At 42.0% G+C, this 18261-nt stretch overlaps 1 protein-coding gene across 1 annotated transcript in view; it reads left to right on the top strand.

Moving 5' to 3' along the window:
• Positions 1-18261, top strand: part of STK32B (serine/threonine kinase 32B) — a 207402-nt gene that overhangs the window by 632 nt on the left and 188509 nt on the right. The window lies entirely within an intron of this gene.

The following is an 18261-nucleotide window of genomic DNA, read 5'->3' as shown; positions in this document are numbered from 1 at the left end:
CACTGAGAGGGTATCACAATGTAGTCATTTATCCAGTACAATATACACTACAAACCATTCAGCTCTGCTACATCCATGCATGACTTTATTGATAAACACAGCATGTTATTCTTTGAATAGAAATATTTGCTTATTACTTGTGATATAGTGTATGCTTACAAGAACCTACTGGTATTTTATATCTCATCATTCTTAGTGGTATATAAAAGCATTGGCTTTATATGATTTTTATAGCATCAGTAATTATTACTTTAACTTTTTCTTTAACTTAAATAAATATAAAGCACTACAGAAAGTGTGAACACAGCCTTAGAGAAGTTCACAACATTTAAGATTTCTTATGTGCTATCTGGAAATGTTAAACTTTTTACATTGCGGAATCTGTTGGCGCTATACAAATAAATATTATTATTATTATTATTATTATTATTAATAAATTCTTAGTGTAACTTTTACCAATTCATCAGGAGGAAGGGCAATACTGGAGTCCATGACACTATCACTTCTGGTGCTAGTAATCAGAATTGTAGGTAAATGTGACTACACCCTAACCAACACCCCTTACATAGATATTTGAAGTTTCCTAAAATAAGAGCTAAGCTTGCTATTTTACTGTTTTGATAACTCATTTAGAATAATGTAGTAAAAACTACTTTCAATTCTATACAACATTATCCCAAGGGGGATATCCATATACTCAATGGGATTTTTTTACCTTTGCATCCCAATCCTCCAGGATGATAGGAAAGGTCAGGTTGGCATCATACTATGGATTGCCCATATTCTTGAGCAGAGTGGAATGGCTTATTACCCAGACATGCCGAGGCTGGGTCAGGTCTAAGCACTAATCAGATGAAATGTAATTGAATGTCTATTGTACGCTGTATTTTTTATTATTGGATAAAATGTCATATGCAAGGCTGGATACTTAAGAAATCAGTCATGTACCAGTGATGTGTATGAAATGGCATCCACTAGTCATAATAATAGAAAAGATGAATACTGGAAGTCTGGAAGGAAAATTCTTGGCAGACCCCAAATTTCTTTTCTGCAAATGTTACTGTCAGTAACCAATGGTTAACTGATGACATCATCTAATATATTAGCAAAGTACAATCAGTTGTGTCTATGGAAATGACATCGCCTTATGGAACCCTAGCAAACCTCAAAATATTTCAGAGAAACGTGACAATTCCAATGAAGGTTTCAATAAGAAGATATAAGTAGGATCCTGGTGATTGTGGATTAGGACCTGTTGATTGGATGAAAGGTTGGCTAATGATGGTCAGACAGTGAAATATTGGAGGCTGGTGAAGAGCAGAGCTCATTTTTACTGTGTCTAGCTTTGGTAAAGGGGAAAGACACCCTGTATTTCCATTCATGCCATCGGCTCATGAAAAACCATACAGCAAACATCCCATCATCTAGCATGACTTAATGTTAGTTATGGTGTAAAGTTGTTCATGTGTGTTCTGCATATACTGTATTACTGGGGCAGAAAATAATAAAGCCATCGCTTCCGGGTCCTTTTCACAGCAGCCAGGGTCCTGCAGGTCTGCTAGCTGTCAATTCATGTCCCTGGCTGAGTGATTGCCCGCTCAGCCAATCAGTGACTGAGGTGGGACACCACCACAGTCACTGACAGGTTGATTGATGAGCAATCGCTCAGCGGTGCCCTGAAGTTGCTGCTGGAAGAGCTGGGTATGTGACATACCCGGTTTCCAGCAGCAGATGACAGCCAGCTGCTGTGATAGGGACCTAGGAGTGGCATAGCCACCCCTCTGCCTGCCTATCAATTTTACTGTTCGTGGAACTCCCTCTTAAACTCTAATAAAGGACTTAATATTATGTGAGTGTTATCTAAGTCCAATAATAGACAAACACTGATAAAACACAAACAGTTGTGCTCTTTATGTCTTTCATTGAGTACAATGAGTAAACATCCAGAGGGAAGGGAGAAAAATAAGTGGCAAATAGTGTTTCAGTTAAAGATGAGATGTGAAGTTTCCGTTCCTCAGGTGCTTTACCAATTTAACGATAGCAGATAAGCTAGGATACTGAGAATTTTTTCAGAAAGACTGGTTAGTATGCCAAGCTGTAATGAAGACACATGCAGCTGGGAAAGGTTACAAAAGCATTGCTAATGATGGATGGCTGTATGGCTGGCTAACCCTGTATATCCCTCTATAGACCTAAATAACCCTTTGTAACTGGGAATCTGTACATTTAGAGAACATCTTTGACTCCAGGATACACTTGGGTAAGCTGTCTGGCTACAGTTCCCCTTTGAGTTGCTTTGTGAGCAGTTTTTATGACAGAAAGTGTCTGAATGTTTTACACATGTTACTAGTTGAGACTTTGGATGTATATGTAGAGCCCAAATCTATACTGAGGAGGGTCTACACTGATTGGCTGACCATGGTGAATATACTTGAGAAGACAGAGGACAGAGGGTCGAGAGGGTGGCACTTGGTTGCAGTGACTGGTTTTAACTCAGGAAGCAGAGTTCTGTTGTACTGAGCCTCAACAGGACAACCACATAGGTGCAAGATGCCTCTATTATCCCTTTCTATAGGTTACATCATCATATCAAAACATCACAGTATATTCCATAGGATGATGCATGTGCAGAGTTTTCCTTGAGGCATTGATTCTTCATAGTGCACTTAACAGAGCATGGTATTGTGGAAGATGGAGTGGCTGTGAGAACATGATGGGAGTTGTAGTTACACAACAATTGGACAGCCACACATTGGGAAACACTAACTTAGGTAATGCCAGTGTGTACATTACATGGAAATTTCAATATAAACATTTAGGAATCTAAAATCTAGGAATGATATCTTAGAGCCTTGGTAACTTTAAAAGAGAAGAGAGAAGAGAAGAGAAGAATTTTTTTGACATGTCACAGAGCCATGTCAAAAGTTTTTATTGCTCAGGCTCTTAGGGGGACATTTATTAAGTCCGACGTTTTTTATTCCGGACTTAAAAATGTCCCCGCATCTCCGGCGCTACGGGGATTTATGTAGAGGCGGACTGCCTCTACATAAATCCCGTGCGCTCCGGTGCGCACAGCCGAAAACCTACGCCAGCTCAGGACTGGAGTAGGTTTTCGGCGTATCTTTTGGCGGAACGAATGGGGAATCGCGCGGACTCTGAGTCTGCGCCCTCCATTCCGCCCCCCTCACACCCCCTCCCCGGCCCCTAGCGTAGCCGGCGGAAAATGCCGATTTGCGAATATTTTATTCGCATATCGCCCATTTGCAAATAAAATCATGCTCAAATCGTCTCTTTCCGCCGAAAAAAAAAATGTACGCCCGTTGATACATGTCCCCCTTAGTGTTCAGACCCTGACCAATGAGGAGACCACCAGGAGAAGACCGCACTGCCCTATGCTTCTCTCCCCTCTCTGTGTCTGTGAGTTTATATTATATCAAATGTTAAATGTTTTGAACAGCACAACCATGTAACGCATGCTCTTAGACTGACTTACCATAAATTAACATATATTATACAGAAGAAACAGTCTATGTCATATAACGCAACGCACACCACGAGTATTTGAAAATTGGTAAATCCCTTTATGGACACACATGTACAATACACAAAATCAGCAAGACCCTAACCCAGTTAAAAACATTTAAAACAATTCCATACTTGAGGAACCTATGAGGTACCAATGGTCCCTACAGCCCACAAACAGCCTGTTGAATACAGGGGGGGGGACCTCCCTTATGGACCATCAAGGTATAAACCAGCCACAAAATGTATATATGTATATATGGTTTTTACTAATCATGGTGTGCGTAGCGTTATATGACATACACTGTTTCTTCTGTATAATATATGTTAATTTATGGTAAGTCAGTCTAAGAGCATGCGTTACATGGTTGTGCAGTTCAAAATATTTGACATTTGAAATGACAGGTACACATTAAAAAAGATTTCACAGAAATGGTCCAACCCGTAGAACAGCTGCTTCTATACTGTATAGGTCTTTGGTCTACCCTAAGATTCAGCTTCTAGTTTCCAATTCTTGTCCTGCTGGAGATTCTGCTACTATAAGAGCAGAGGTACAGGAAATTAGGATATACTGTACAAGTAAATACCTGGAGCTTTTGTGCTACGAAGTAGCAACAGCAGCTTATTGCTGGAGTCCACACTACAAGTATAAGGGAGATCTGCTGTATATTCACATGGCCTGACCCTGAGAATGTAGGTTTTTGTGCTACTTAGAAGCAGGGCTGTATTAACAGCTGCTGCTGCCCTAGGCACTAAACCTGATGACGCCCGCATCTTGGGGAGCATAGGGGAGAAACATTGCCTGAATCGCGTTTTTAACAGCTTAAAACATAAACAAATTTCCACATTGAATCAATGATTAGAGCGGTCTGCATATTGTCTGTAGGAATTCTCACCACAGGATTAGTACGATTGGTAGATAATAGCTCCAGGCGTCACATTTACCACCGCCACACCACACCTGAACAATACCGCCATAACTATCCCCACCCCACTGAAAAGACACCAGATTTAGAGACTAGAGACTAAAAAAAAAAAAAAAAAGTAGTTTTTTCCCCCGCTCCTTGGTGCTGCCCCCCTACAAGGTGCTGCCCTAGGCACCAGATCACGGGTGCCTAGTGGTAAATACAGCCCTGCTTAGAAGCTCTGTCTGGGCTGTGCATATGGGAAGATTACCTTGCTGTTTACTCGATCTGTCAGCAGAACATTGTTCTCTTGGTTCTGAGTCATGTTCATAAAAGCTCTTTGAATATCAGACGAGAAGTGAGATAGTGAATATCTCCAGACAGATAACTCTGTCACTGCTGGCATAAAGCCTCTTCTTCTATGTACAATTAGTTCCTCCCTTGGATCAGCTTGAAAGTATTCAGCTTTGAATATACCAGTAGTATACCAGTTTTTTTTTTATATGAATAGACCCATGCCAGCATGGGGATGCTGATCCAGCGGTCCTTTTTTGAACCAAAGGCCGGTTCCCGAGCACGCCGCTGGTTTATTCCTGGGTATAGGACGGGTATGAGGCACTGGGGGCTGGCCCGTCGGCACCTAGAGTGTAACTCAAAATAAAAATAAAAATAAATGGCAAAACTTTATGCTAAGATGTTAGCATCTCATTTGATTGTTCACATCCCCTAGATCATTAACCCTTTGAGGACCAGGCCCAAAATGACCCAGTGGACCGCGCCAATTTTCATTTTTGTGTTTTTGTTTTTTCCTCCTCCTCTTCTAAGAGCTCTAGCACTTTCATATTTTTTTATCTACAGGGCCATGTAAGGGGATGTTTTTTTCAGGAATAAGTGTACTTTTTAATGGCGTCTTTCATTCTACCATAACATGTATGATGGAACCCCAAAAATATTATTTATGAAGATATAAATTGGTTAAATTGGAAACAACATCGCAATATGGTAACTTTTGGGGGGTTCCTGTGTCTACGCAATGCACTATATGGTAAAAGCAACATGATACCATTATTCTATAGGTCAGTCCAAACACAACCATATGCAGGTTTACACAGATTTTCTGATGATTTTTTCTTTTTATTGAAATCCTTTTTTTTTTTTTTTTTTTTTTTTTTTTGCAATTAGTTATTAAAAAAATGGTCATTTTGTGACTCTTATAACGGTTTTAGTTTTTCACCTGTGGGGCTGTATTGGGTGTCTTTTTTTGCGCCATGATCTCTTCTTTTTATTAATACCCTATTTGTGTAGATCGGACGTTTTGATCACTTTTTATTACTTTTTTTATATACAATGTAACAAAAAATCGCTAATCCTGGTGCGGCATTTAAGGAGTTAATGACAGACTGCAGCGCGATTGGGGAAGCCTGTCATTAACGGTGAGGGCCTGGCTGCTCACTGCAGCCGGCTTCCACCTGCTATAAAGTGCGCTCTGCTCCAGAGAACGCTTCATAGCTCCCCAGAGACCCAGGACGTAAATGTACGTCCAGGGTCATCTGGTGACAGACTTCCATGATGTACATTTATGTCTAGGGTCGTCTAGGGTTTAATGCAGACTAGGTGGGATTTGTTCCTGGCAGGATGTCTTGATGTCATTGATGTCTTGGGCGGTAGACGCTGAGAAAGCTTTTGATAGGGTTGACTGGAAGTTCCTCGGCCTAGGTTCCCAGTTTGTGGATAGGACAATGTAATTGTACTCTTCTCTATCAGCTCAGGTTTGAGCTAATGCCTTGCTTTCAATTTGCCTTCCACCCTCACGCACTCTAAGTCTGTAAGAGGCACGGGTCTCCCTGACATGCACCTTTATCATGAGGCAGCAGCCATATGCAGAGCTCTGGATTGGGTACACAGTAAAGCTTCAAAGAGATGGGTTGATCTAGAGGTTTCCTTATCCCCAGTTAATCCCGTATCCAGATTCTCCCATGGATATCTCCTCCAGACTGACAGAACTTACTGAACCTACCCTTTTTGATACCCCACATGTATTTGGGATAGATAGCTAAGTTTGGACTGTCAAAATGCCCTTCCCGCTTTCTCCTATTCTTCAAAACCCGACATTCTAGCCAGTATAGAGATCCCCCAGATTTCTCTTGTGGGATCATACCACAGGTCCCTGAGTGCAGAACTGTATGGCTGAAGACACAATCTCTCCCTTAGCTTCACTGCAAACTAGGTCTGAATCTCTTCCCTAGGGGCACCTATCCCTCGACTCACAGACTTTCACACAGTGGATACTGCTACATCTGCTATTCCCCACTGTACCTTTGGGTGCGGCAAGGTGGGGAGTAGACGTGGCCTAATTTATTAAGGTTTACAAAAAGAAGCATAACCAGACAAAAATCTATAGCTACTCCAGAGCAGGTGTACACTTTTGTGCAGTGGCCATCCAATGACTTTTTGAAGGAGAAGTCCCACCAACTATGAAATAGGCGGGGGTGGGGTTTGGTGGGTGTAAAAATAACACACAAGTTAACTCATCCATCCCCCATGTCTCGTACCACCACCATTTGGTCCTGTTTGCCGCAGCCAGGGTCCTGCAGCTTTACCAGCTGCAATGTCATGGCATGGCTAATCGATTGACCATTCAGCCTGTTACTGACTGGGGCGGTGTCGCATCTCAGTCACTGATTGGCTGAGCAGACAATCACTCAGCTAGCAGAGCTGTAGGACCCCAGCTGCGAGACCCAACGACAGCGATATGAGACACGGCGGACGGATAAGCTATCTTGTTATTTTCACAACCACCCACCCCCCGCCTGCAGATTTCATAGTTGGTGGGACTTCTCCTTTAAGTATAAAAATGGACTATGCAAATATATAGTGAAAAGTTGTTCCAAGTAATGTATCAGAAAGTTGGATAATTCAAAGGTAGAAAAAAAATGTACCCTTATGAGCAAAGGAAATTTTCACAGAGTCTTGCTCCAAGGATATTTTTCAACCATTATAGGGAGAGCAAAAACAATGTGATTAAATAATAAGAAACCGGAGAAACATATGAAACCAGACTGCACGGCGGGCGTCTCCGCTAATTCTAGATTCTTGTAAGTAACGAACACTCATTAATATTCTGCTCAGCACAACCTTGTTTCTTTTGTATTGATTTTCTCAGGAGTCATAAGACTTTTTAATAACCTTGTGGAGAGATCACAATTTTGATCTGACCCAGACTTGAAGCAAATTAGACTAAAGAAAACTACTATCTGATTGACAGGTGTTTAAAGAGCTATTCCAGGAGGCCCTGTGAATGGCGGCAAATGGATGTAGCATTGTTTAATGAGGGTTGTTGTTTTTTTTTATCTTCCGATGTGCATAAACTTTGTACTGTGCTTGTATCTTACTAGAATTATTTATTCTCTTAATCTTAAAGAGCCTTCCAGATATTCTGGGTTATGCCTATGGGTTTTCCGACTTAAAGGGGTTATCCAGTGCTATAAAAACATGGCCAATTTCTTCCAGAGACAGCACCACTCTTGTCTCCAGTTCAGGTGTGGTTTGCAATTAAGCTCCATTCACTTCAATAGAAGTGGGTTACAAAACCTGCACCTGAGTGGGACTGTCTCTGGAAGAAAGTGGCCAAGTTTTTGTAGCACTGGACAACCTCTTTATAGACCAGCTCTGTCATAGTCTACAGACTGATACTGGTCTGTAGCCTCCTAAAGCCAATAGTAGAACATAAAGCGACTGGCATCCTCACAATCTAGAGATGTGGATGAAGTTAAAACAAGGTACTCCCCCAAGGGTCCGGGACACGGGGCAAAAAGTCTGGGGCATGGGCTTCAGGACAGAGACCGGTCAGAACAACATTAAGTGTAGGCCACCAATTTCCGTAGCCCCAGATAACCTTTAAGCCTTGAGCGCCAAACTTTGTGCATTAAGCAATGTGCTTTACTCGCAGCGACGGGGGATCAAACAGTTGTCGCTGTCAGAAAACGTTGCTCTCTTCTCTCCAACCGCTGTTTAGTTATAAAGACTACAGGGTCATTCCGCTCCAGCTGGATAAGAGATTAACTCATCAGTTAATTGTTATCTAATGTTTTTCCAGCTTCTATCTGAATATACACATGCCTAATAGATATAGAAACTGACTGCGACTATTGTTTTATTCACACAATGCACCTAAATAGTTTAGAGATTACTTCAAAACCTGGGATCTTCTCCCCCTGTAAATATCTTTATGCCGATAACATCTAAATGGAATTAATGGGCGATTAATTAAGAATACCTGAACTGTATTAACAACCCATTCACAGGAATGGGCTCTGTGTAATGCGAAATTCCCCCTGTGGTGGTGCTGTAGGGAAACACTGCCAGGAGGTTGGAGGTCTCAGTATTGGTACACTTCATCATTTTATTGTTGAGGGACGCTTCTTAGAAGTAGAGATTATTGTAGTATTCTTCTGCGATTAATACAGCCTGAACTGCTTTGCACACAGACTCCGTTCAAACTAGGTTTCGAAGCCCTCGACTGTGACAGGTGTGCTATCTATTTTTGGTTTCAATCGGATTTGTCGTTTTTAAGAAATTTACGTTTAAAGACCCCTAATTTCCCATAGAAAATAATGGCTTATTAAAAATAAGGGTCACACTGTAAAAGCTAACAGCCGATCACAGCACATATGCAAATAGCTGAAATATGGCAGCCAATAGAAATTCTAAGGTCTTGTCAGTCAATGCCTCACAACATACACCCACTCACATGTCTACTATTGACCAATAGAAGATGTAGAAGATGGAAGGTCCTTAACGATTTTGTCTCGCTGACATGAGTACGATTGTCATGGTAACCGAGCAATGATCTTTACCATTAGAGGTAGAAGAGTTCAGTTAGTAAAGTAGCAGAGCTGATTCAGCCATGTAGCAGGGCCTATACCCGCACTATTACCCGCACTATGTAGCAGAGCTGAGGCAGCCATGTAGCAGAGCCGACACCTGCACTATGTAGCAGAGCTGAACCAGCCGTGTAGCAAATCTCTCTTAAAGGGACGGTACCCAAGTTGCTCTTAGAGGGACGGTACCCAAGTCGCTCTTAGAGGGATGGTACCCAAGTTGCTCTTAGAGGGACGGTACCCAAGTCGCTCTTAGAGGGAAAGTATCAAGAGTTAAAGTTTCTCTTAAAGGGGAGTCACTGTTAAAGGGGTGCTCTTTTCAAGCACTATGTATTTCCCTGGAAATGCAAATCTAGTTTCTAGGTATTATTTGAGTTTTCCTAAAGAGTTTTGTCTGTAGCAGTATGGATATACTGCGAAGTGTTCTCTGGTGTTGAAACTATGAGATTAAAGCGGTTTTTCTCTGAAGAGAGGGGCACCCCAGGGTGTAGAGCCATTAATAAAGGGCTATTACAAAGGGGCAACATAGTCCTGTGTAATAGGAACGGTGATAAACCAATGAATGAGCAAACACTCATTCATTGACTGATCATCTGACAGATTTTTGAAGCCAAAGCGAGGAATGGACTATAAACAGGGAACAGGTCATAAAGGAAAGACTGAGATTTCTCCTCTTTTCAAATCCTTTCCTGCCTTTGGCTTAAAAAAAATCTGTCAGATAATCTGTTGGTGTAGTAGGGCCCTAAGTTGTTAAAAATAAAAAAAACCTGTTGCTCATCGTCCCCTCACCTCCCCATGTACAGTAATAGGGGGTGTGCAGCCGATGAATGACGGCAGCAAAGGGCAGCACAAACAATCCAACTCTGTCCACACGATTATCGAGCCTTGTAATAGATCTATAAACAAATTTCGATGTACAAAATCAGATTAATCTACAGTAGGTTTCTCCCCTTAGATAGTCCCCAGTAGGCAGTTTCTCTCTGTAGATAGTCCCTAGTAGGCAGTTTTTTTCTGTAGATAGTCCTCAGTAGGTAGTTTCTCTCGGTAGATAGTCTGCAGTAGGCAGTTTCTCCCTGTAGATAGTCCTCAGTAAGTAGTTTCTCCCTGTAGATAGTCCTCAGTAGGCAGTTTCTCTCTGTAGATAGTCCTCAGTAGGCAGTTTCTCTCTGTAGATAGTCCTCAGTAGGCAGTTTCTCTCTGTAGATAGTCCTCAGTAGGCAGTTTCTCTCTGTAGATAGTCCCCAGTAGGCATTTTCTTCCTGTAGATAGTCCTCAGTAAGTAGTTTCTCCCTGTAGATAGTCCTCAGTAGGTAGTTTCTCTCTGTAGATAGTCCTCAGTAGGCAGTTTCTCTGTGTAAATAGTCCCCAATAGGCAGTTTCTCCCTGTAGATAGTCCTCAGTAGGCAGTTTCTCTCTGTAGATAGTCCTCAGTAGGCAGTTTCTCTCAGTAGATAGTCCGCAGTAGGCAGTTTCTCCCTGTAGATAGTCCTCAGTAAGTAGTTTCTCCCTGTAGATAGTCCTCAGTAAGTAGTTTCTCTCTGTAGATAGTCCCCAGTAGGCATTCTCTCCCTGTAGATAGTCCTCAGTAGGTAGTTTCTCTCGGTAGATAGTCTGCAGTAGGCAGTTTCTCCCTGTAGATAGTCCTCAGTAAGTAGTTTCTCCCTGTAGATAGTCCTCAGTAGGCAGTTTCTCTCTGTAGATAGTCCCCAGTAGGCATTTTCTTCCTGTAGATAGTCCTCAGTAAGTAGTTTCTCCCTGTAGATAGTCCTCAGTAGGTAGTTTCTCTCTGTAGATAGTCCTCAGTAGGCAGTTTCTCTGTGTAAATAGTCCCCAATAGGCAGTTTCTCCCTGTAGATAGTCCTCAGTAGGCAGTTTCTCTCTGTAGATAGTCCTCAGTAGGCAGTTTCTCTCTGTAGATAGTCCGCAGTAGGCAGTTTCTTCCTGTAGATAGTCCTCAGTAAGTAGTTTCTCCCTGTAGATAGTCCTCAGTAGGCAGTTTCTCTCGGTAGATAGTCCTCAGTAGGCAGTTTCTCTCAGTAGATAGTCCGCAGTAGGCAGTTTCTCTCTGTAGATAGTCCTCAGTAGGCAGTTTCTCTCAGTAGATAGTCCTCAGTAAGTAGTTTCTCCCTGTAGATAGTCCTCAGTAGGCAGTTTCTCTCTGTAGATAGTCCTCAGTAGGCAGTTTCTCTCAGTAGATAGTCTGCAGTAGGCAGTTTCTCCCTGTAGATAGTCCTCAGTAAGTAGTTTCTCCCTGTAGATAGTCCTCAGTAAGTAGTTTCTCTCTGTAGATAGTCCTCAGTAAGTAGTTTCTCCCTGTAGATAGTCCCCAGTAGGCAGTTTCTCCCTGTAGATAGTCCTCAGTAAGTAGTTTCTCCCTGTAGATAGTCCTCAGTAGGCAGTTTCTTTCTGTAGACTGTAGATAATCTCCAGTAGGCCGTTTCTCATCTTAATCCACAGTGGGTAGGTTCTCTGGTGCATCATCTCCCATCATCAAGATAAAAAAAAGAAATAACATACACCAGCCCATCTCCTAACTCCCCTTCAGTCACTGACATTCTCTCCATCATCTAGGCCACAGGCTGAAACCTTTTTCTCAGGGACACACAACCCCCCCTCCCCCATTAATTTTTTTAAATGAAGGGCTAGAAGGCTGTACTCTTTCATTTATGCATAGCGCTTTACGGAAAGTAGGGAACTAGGAAAGCGGTTTCTGAGACTTTCTTTGTTGTTCACCGAGAAAAGCCTAGTGTCCAAGGTCTATGAGACTGCCTATACATCTACAGTATACACCATTGACACTAAGGAAAGCTAAGTGACTACACACAAGTGGTTGCAGTTAAATGCAAGGCTCACTAGCACAGTTAACGTTGTTATTCACTGTATGGGCATCTTGAGGACACCCATACAGTTAAAGGGGGTTTAAGGAGGCTGTTTAAAACCATGTATTCACACTTTGGTTTATGAATAGATCTGCTTGGCTTTTCTTGGAGAACAGCATGATGGGTATATTTTAGAGATGAGCGAATCTAAAACACTAGTGAAGTGCTTCACTATGCTCGGCCGTCAGCTTGTCAACTGGCTGCCTTTAAACTTCGCTCCACTCTAGGTGCCTGGAAAAGCTGGATGCAGTCCTAGGTGAAGTTTCCCAGGACTGCCTGTAGCCTTTCCAGGCAGTTTAAAGGCAGTCGGCTGAGTGTAGCAATGCTCTTCACTAGTACTGTAGATTCACTCATCTCTAGTACACATATTTATAGAAAGTCATGACCTTAAACACATATTCCTACTCTACAAGATCTTATTATTTTTTCACATCCTATGAAAAAAACTCATTTTTACATAACTTTATATTCAATGTCTGAAAACAAAGAAATACATATTCATTTTGAGGTCCTTTTTGTTAGTGGCCCCTGGAGTCTTCCCCCGCAGAGGCCCATCCAGTATTGTGGTAGTACACATTAGCAGATATGAATGTCATTTCTGGTTATTATTTGCCTCCTTTTGATTCAGTAGCTATTCAGCCAGACCAAATACATTTCATGCGAATGAAAACTTAATGGACGGCAACTGAGAGACATTATGGATTATGCACTTTTATGTTGTGCGGAAGCCTCACATAGACTTAATTGAATTGTTCTGTATCCATTGAAAACTCTTTGTATACGGCATGCATGGTGTTTAGTTATTATCAGCATGCAAGAAAGGAAAACACATATTTTCCATTAGGACTAGAAGGCTAAGAGAGATTAAAATTTATGACACTGCCCATTTCATACAGCGCTCAGGGGTTCTGTTTCAAAGGACAAACTCCACCGTGTATTATAGGAAGCATTGTGCCTATAAAGAATTGCTTCATTACGGCTGTGTTTGTTAATGCTTTGTATTCAGAGCAAATAGAGTAATCTCTATAAAACATTTGCAGAGCCAAAAACATGGCGTCAGATATGCTATGTGTCATTGCCTTCCTGCATCTGCTGCAATATTATTAAGAAGCCTTCATATTTATTTTGCTGTGATGAATATATGTATATATACAGTGGTGCCTTGGATTACAAGCATAATTTGTTCCAGGACTGTGCTTGTAATCCAAATCACTCTTAAACCAAAGCAAATTTTCCCACAAGAAATCATTGAAATGCAGACAATTAGTTCCACCCCTCCAAAAATAATGATTTTTTTATTATGATAAACAGGTAAAACAAATGAAAGAAAAAATTAGAAAGCTGGATATGTCATATTATAAGTTACTGTACAGCATGTCATGTGATGCCACATACAGGGCAGTTGGAGTTATCTATGAAGTATTGGTGATGTCATAGACAGGAAGGTGGAGCTATTTATTGAGTATTGGTGATGTCACAGGCAGGGTGGGTGGGGTTATCTATGAAGTATTGATGATGTCATAGACAGGTAAGTGGAGCTATCTATGAAGTATTGGTGATGTCATAGACAGGGTGCGTGGGGTTGTCTATGAAGTATTGGTATTGTCACAGACAGGGTGAATGGGGTTGTCTATGAAGTATCTGTGATGTCACAAGCAGGGTGGGTGGGGTTGTCTATGAAGTATTGGTGATGTCACAGAAAGGGTGGGTGGGGTTGTCTATGAAGTATTGGTGATGTCACAGATGGCTTGGAGTAGTCTGGGAAAGCTAGTGTTGTGTTTAAGTTATAGACTTGTCTGCATGGCACAGAGATGGTGTTAGTCCAGCTGAGGACTGCCCTTAGTAAAAAGTATAAATGTGTACAAAAGAAATAAATGTAGGCTAATTAAATTGAAGAAAAGTCCATGTACTGCAAACAGTCCTTTAAAATAGTTTTTGCCCCTTAAAAAGTCTTACCAGCTCACTATCAATCATTGTATCTCCCTTTAAGAGAATAAAATGTGTCTCCCAGATGGAAATTCTATATACACAAGTCTATTTACCAGGTCACCAATACGGCACTGTCCGAGTTTCCTTACAACCTGAAGCCTGTCTCTAGTTCTAATTACACCCATAATAGCTGCTTGTTAGGCTCATCTTTCCCATCCATGTCTTTGTATCTAATCCCTTCTCTGGCTGAAAATGTGAGCAATTTCCTTTCCTGTGGCTTCTCTTGGCTTGCCGGAGGATTTACATTCACAGTGAGTTTCCCGTGCAGGCTGACAGCGCTGCCACTGATTCGAAGCACATGCCCAAATGATTTGTCAAACTGCTTGCTTAGCTCAACTAAAGGTTCGCCTTCAGCGATTCCTTTGATAGCACTTCCTTTCTTTATATACAGTCTAAACTTAACTGGCAGAGTTGCTTCATCTCCCCATGGTCCGGCTCTCCCTATTGATTTTTTTGTCATTCCCTGCCTACCCGAGATGAAAATGGTGCCACGACAGCTCTCAGGTTCTAAATGGCATCATGTGTTCATGTAGTCTCCTTGTTGATCATCAGCGTCACACTATCAAGGTCACTGACCGGAATACAATATACAGTATGGCAGATAAGGCACCAAATATTCTCACCATAATATGTCGGGAGTACAATATACAGTATGGCAGATAAGGCATCAAATATTCTTAACACAATATGTAAATTGCATAGAAATGACACGTAGAACCCCCAGGTATTACGCATGAACAAATATGTAATAGCCCCCTAAAACATGACCCGCTTTCCTATGATAGGGCTGATGGAAATCATGCACCCTTTGGTGGCTAGGTCTCAATATGTCTAGAAAGAGTGTGAAATGATCTCATAATGGTTAATGTTCATGCCCAGAGGCCTAAATGGAGCAAAATCTATGAAAGCATCCCGAATGTGTCAATTATAATGACGCGGTGAGTAGCAGCAACTCACACCACACCAGTATACACCTCTATGCCGGGAACTCTAGAGGTACAGCTAACAAGTCCTTGCCGTGGGTCTGAAATCGCTGTGTGGGGGTACAGACAAAGGAGCAAAGAACTACTGTTGTTCAGTGTGAGATATAAAAAGTAGCACTCACCCGTAATCTTCAGCTGAACGTCTTTATTACAACCTCGGATAGCAGGGAGGGGAAGGAGCTAGGTGCAGACGCGTCCTGGGACGGCCGTTTTGGGGACCACCCCTTTGTCAAGCACTTCCTGCTGGTGGTGGTGGGGGTGTGGTTTGAGAGGGGAAAAGATGGGGAAGGGGGGGGCATAGGTGATTGAAGCTTATTACAAAGTTATTTAACTTTGTAATGTGTTTCAATTAACGGGAAAGAGCTTTTAGCTGGAGTTGTCCTTTAAACCCTATATACTAAAAAAAAAAAGTGAGATACTCAACTTTCCCCTTTCCAGTGTCGATCAGAAGCAAGACCTCTAGGCTTCTAAGTGGTTAAACATCCAGCATTTGAATGTTATCTCCAAATGTCTACACCCCTTATAAAAATGCTAAATGAGTTCCCCTCTCAGAGGGTATATTCGATTGTGATGGTCATTAAAGGAGATGAGCGAAGTGAATCTGGCGAATTATGCTGTCAATTTGTTTCGTTCTGCCAAGCGAATTCACGACGATTCGTTAAGGAAACTAGTAAAAATAAAAACAAAATGGCGGCTGAACATGTTGTCTGGAGCATGTCTGGCCTGGAGAAGGGAATTAACCATAATCCCTAGCACCCTTCCAATCAGCTGCAGGCCCTCTGTGATATCAGCACCTCCCCCTTTCCCTCTATATAAGGCAGTCCGCTATTGGAGGTGGCCAGTCGGCTGTGTGTGGAGGAGAGAACAGGATGGCAGCAGGGAGTTAGAGCAGAGCAGGGAGAGACTAACAGAGTAATATAGGGACATAGAGGAGAGGAATGGCGGAAATTAGATGATTGACCAGCTGACATTTTTTTTAAGTTGTGATTTTCCGATTTTTTTTTTACACTTTTACAACAACATGCTTTAACAAATTCGCTCTTCTGTAATAGTCCCAGTATTGTAGCTACGATAGTTTTGGCTGTTTTAATGAAATTCAAAATCTTAACGAGTTTGACCAAAAATTTGCAAAGCTTGCAAAACGAATTTCCAGCTGCTTCGCTCATCTCTAGTGATTAACAATCACACTGCTTTTTGTCAGTTGTATGTTGGTGATAAATAATAAGATAGATGCCTATAAGATGCTATAGAAATCTTTATTGCACATAGAGGGTAATTGCTAATATCAACCACAAATGCAATTAATAATGCAGGACTGAATCCTCATAAATGTTAAAATGAATAGCACATAAAATACCATACACACTATTATTATTGAACAAACATTGATGGTAATCGCTTATAGCGACCACAAGAGGAAAACTCTTCTGTAATTATAATGCAGAATTATATCCTGCCTATAACCTTTTGGTTCCCCAGATTCCAGTTACTTCCTCTAATATCTTCTCCTATAATCTCTGCATCCCTGCAGTTTCTATACATATAATATACCCTGAAATGGGAGAATAAAGACATCTCCATTATGGACAGCCCTGATATTTGTTGTTGATATTGATATTTGCTGAATTATTGATGTTGGACAAATGTCTTCTTCTAAAGTTTAAGGCTATGGACATATTTGAAGATTTTATTTATTATTATTCCTTTGTACTTATTATTATGGTTGAAAACAACAACAACAACATATTTTCCCCTTAGATCTTTATTTAAAGTGCTGCTTAGTTTCTCTTCAGCCTCTGAAACTTGCTGTAGGAGCTCTGCTTTTTCTCTATGCTTTTACACAGTTTACAGAGTTTCTCAAAATTGTTGCTTAGTTTCTCTTCTTCAGCCTCTGAAACTTGCTGTAGGATCTCTGCTTTCTCTCTACACTTTTACACAGTTTGGCTATGTTCACACTACGTGAGAGACCGGACGTTCCGTCTCTGATGATGTGCAAAGATCATCCCGGCCGGTACAATACCGGCCTGGATGATCTTTCCCAGCACGCGCCTGCATCAGAACTTCACACAGCACACAATGAAGCTTGCGGCCGGAGCCGCTCGCTTCTTGTGTGAACTGACAGCTCTTTCTGCGGCCCCAATTCACTGAATTGCAGCCACAGAAAACTGACATGTCAGTTGTTTGCGGCGCTGTATGGGATCCCGTCCGGATCACAGTAAAGGCAGTGTTTCACAACGTACAAAGTACGGCCGTACTTTTACGTAGTGTGAACATAGCCTTTATGTGAATCTCCCCTGCAGACCGCCTTGCATTTGCTCTCCTCTCTATCTACAGTCTGCACAAGCTGCCCTCCAAGATTTCTCTCCTTTTGTCTATAAACTTTGCTGCTGTGTAAGCCCCTTCCTTCCCTGCTACAATCTCTATGGGCACTTTTCCTTGAGCAGACACATCTTTTTCTCAACTACATAAAATATAAGTTGCATTTGTTTCAGGTTTTTTTTTTGTAAGAAACTGACCACAACTGATGTCCCAACTGATGCCAACTCAAATCGAAGCCCTTTACAGTCGGCAGCAGGACATGGGGACATCTTCTATAGGGTGCTGCACACGTATAGAGGAGCCAGTGGGCTGCCCCTCCTGCCAGGGGCCACTCTGCTGCAGGGCCGTGATCACAAGGGTTAATGGGGGGCAAATAACATACAGATATTGTTGGGCACATCTACTTTCCCTTGAGAGCCGGAGGCAAAAGCCGGACGTGTATGTATGTGTGGTGCAGCCCTGGTGTGAGGCTTGACCGGTCACTTGCTAGATGGTGAAGTGTGACTCCACTATAGTGGTGGTTGGTCGGGATACAGCTCAGCCAGATGTTAGGTTGTTGTGACGGCAGTGCTGGTTAGTCACACAGGTATAGTTGTACACCTGCTTTTATTTTAAGGAGGCAGGCTATATGCTTTCCCCTATGGTCGGTGACCTGCCGGGCTGTGAAAGGGTCCCTTGGGCGCTTATGACGGTGGTCCGGAGTGGAGTTGTGACCCACCCGGACTATCGGTACCGCCAACCACAGAAAGGGGAGATGACCCAAGGAAAGTGCTATTACTGTGTA

Source organism: Dendropsophus ebraccatus, chromosome 7 (genome assembly GCF_027789765.1).
Source record: "Dendropsophus ebraccatus isolate aDenEbr1 chromosome 7, aDenEbr1.pat, whole genome shotgun sequence".
Lineage (NCBI taxonomy): Eukaryota > Metazoa > Chordata > Amphibia > Anura > Hylidae > Dendropsophus > Dendropsophus ebraccatus.
This window is presented reverse-complemented; position numbering and strand designations above follow the sequence as displayed.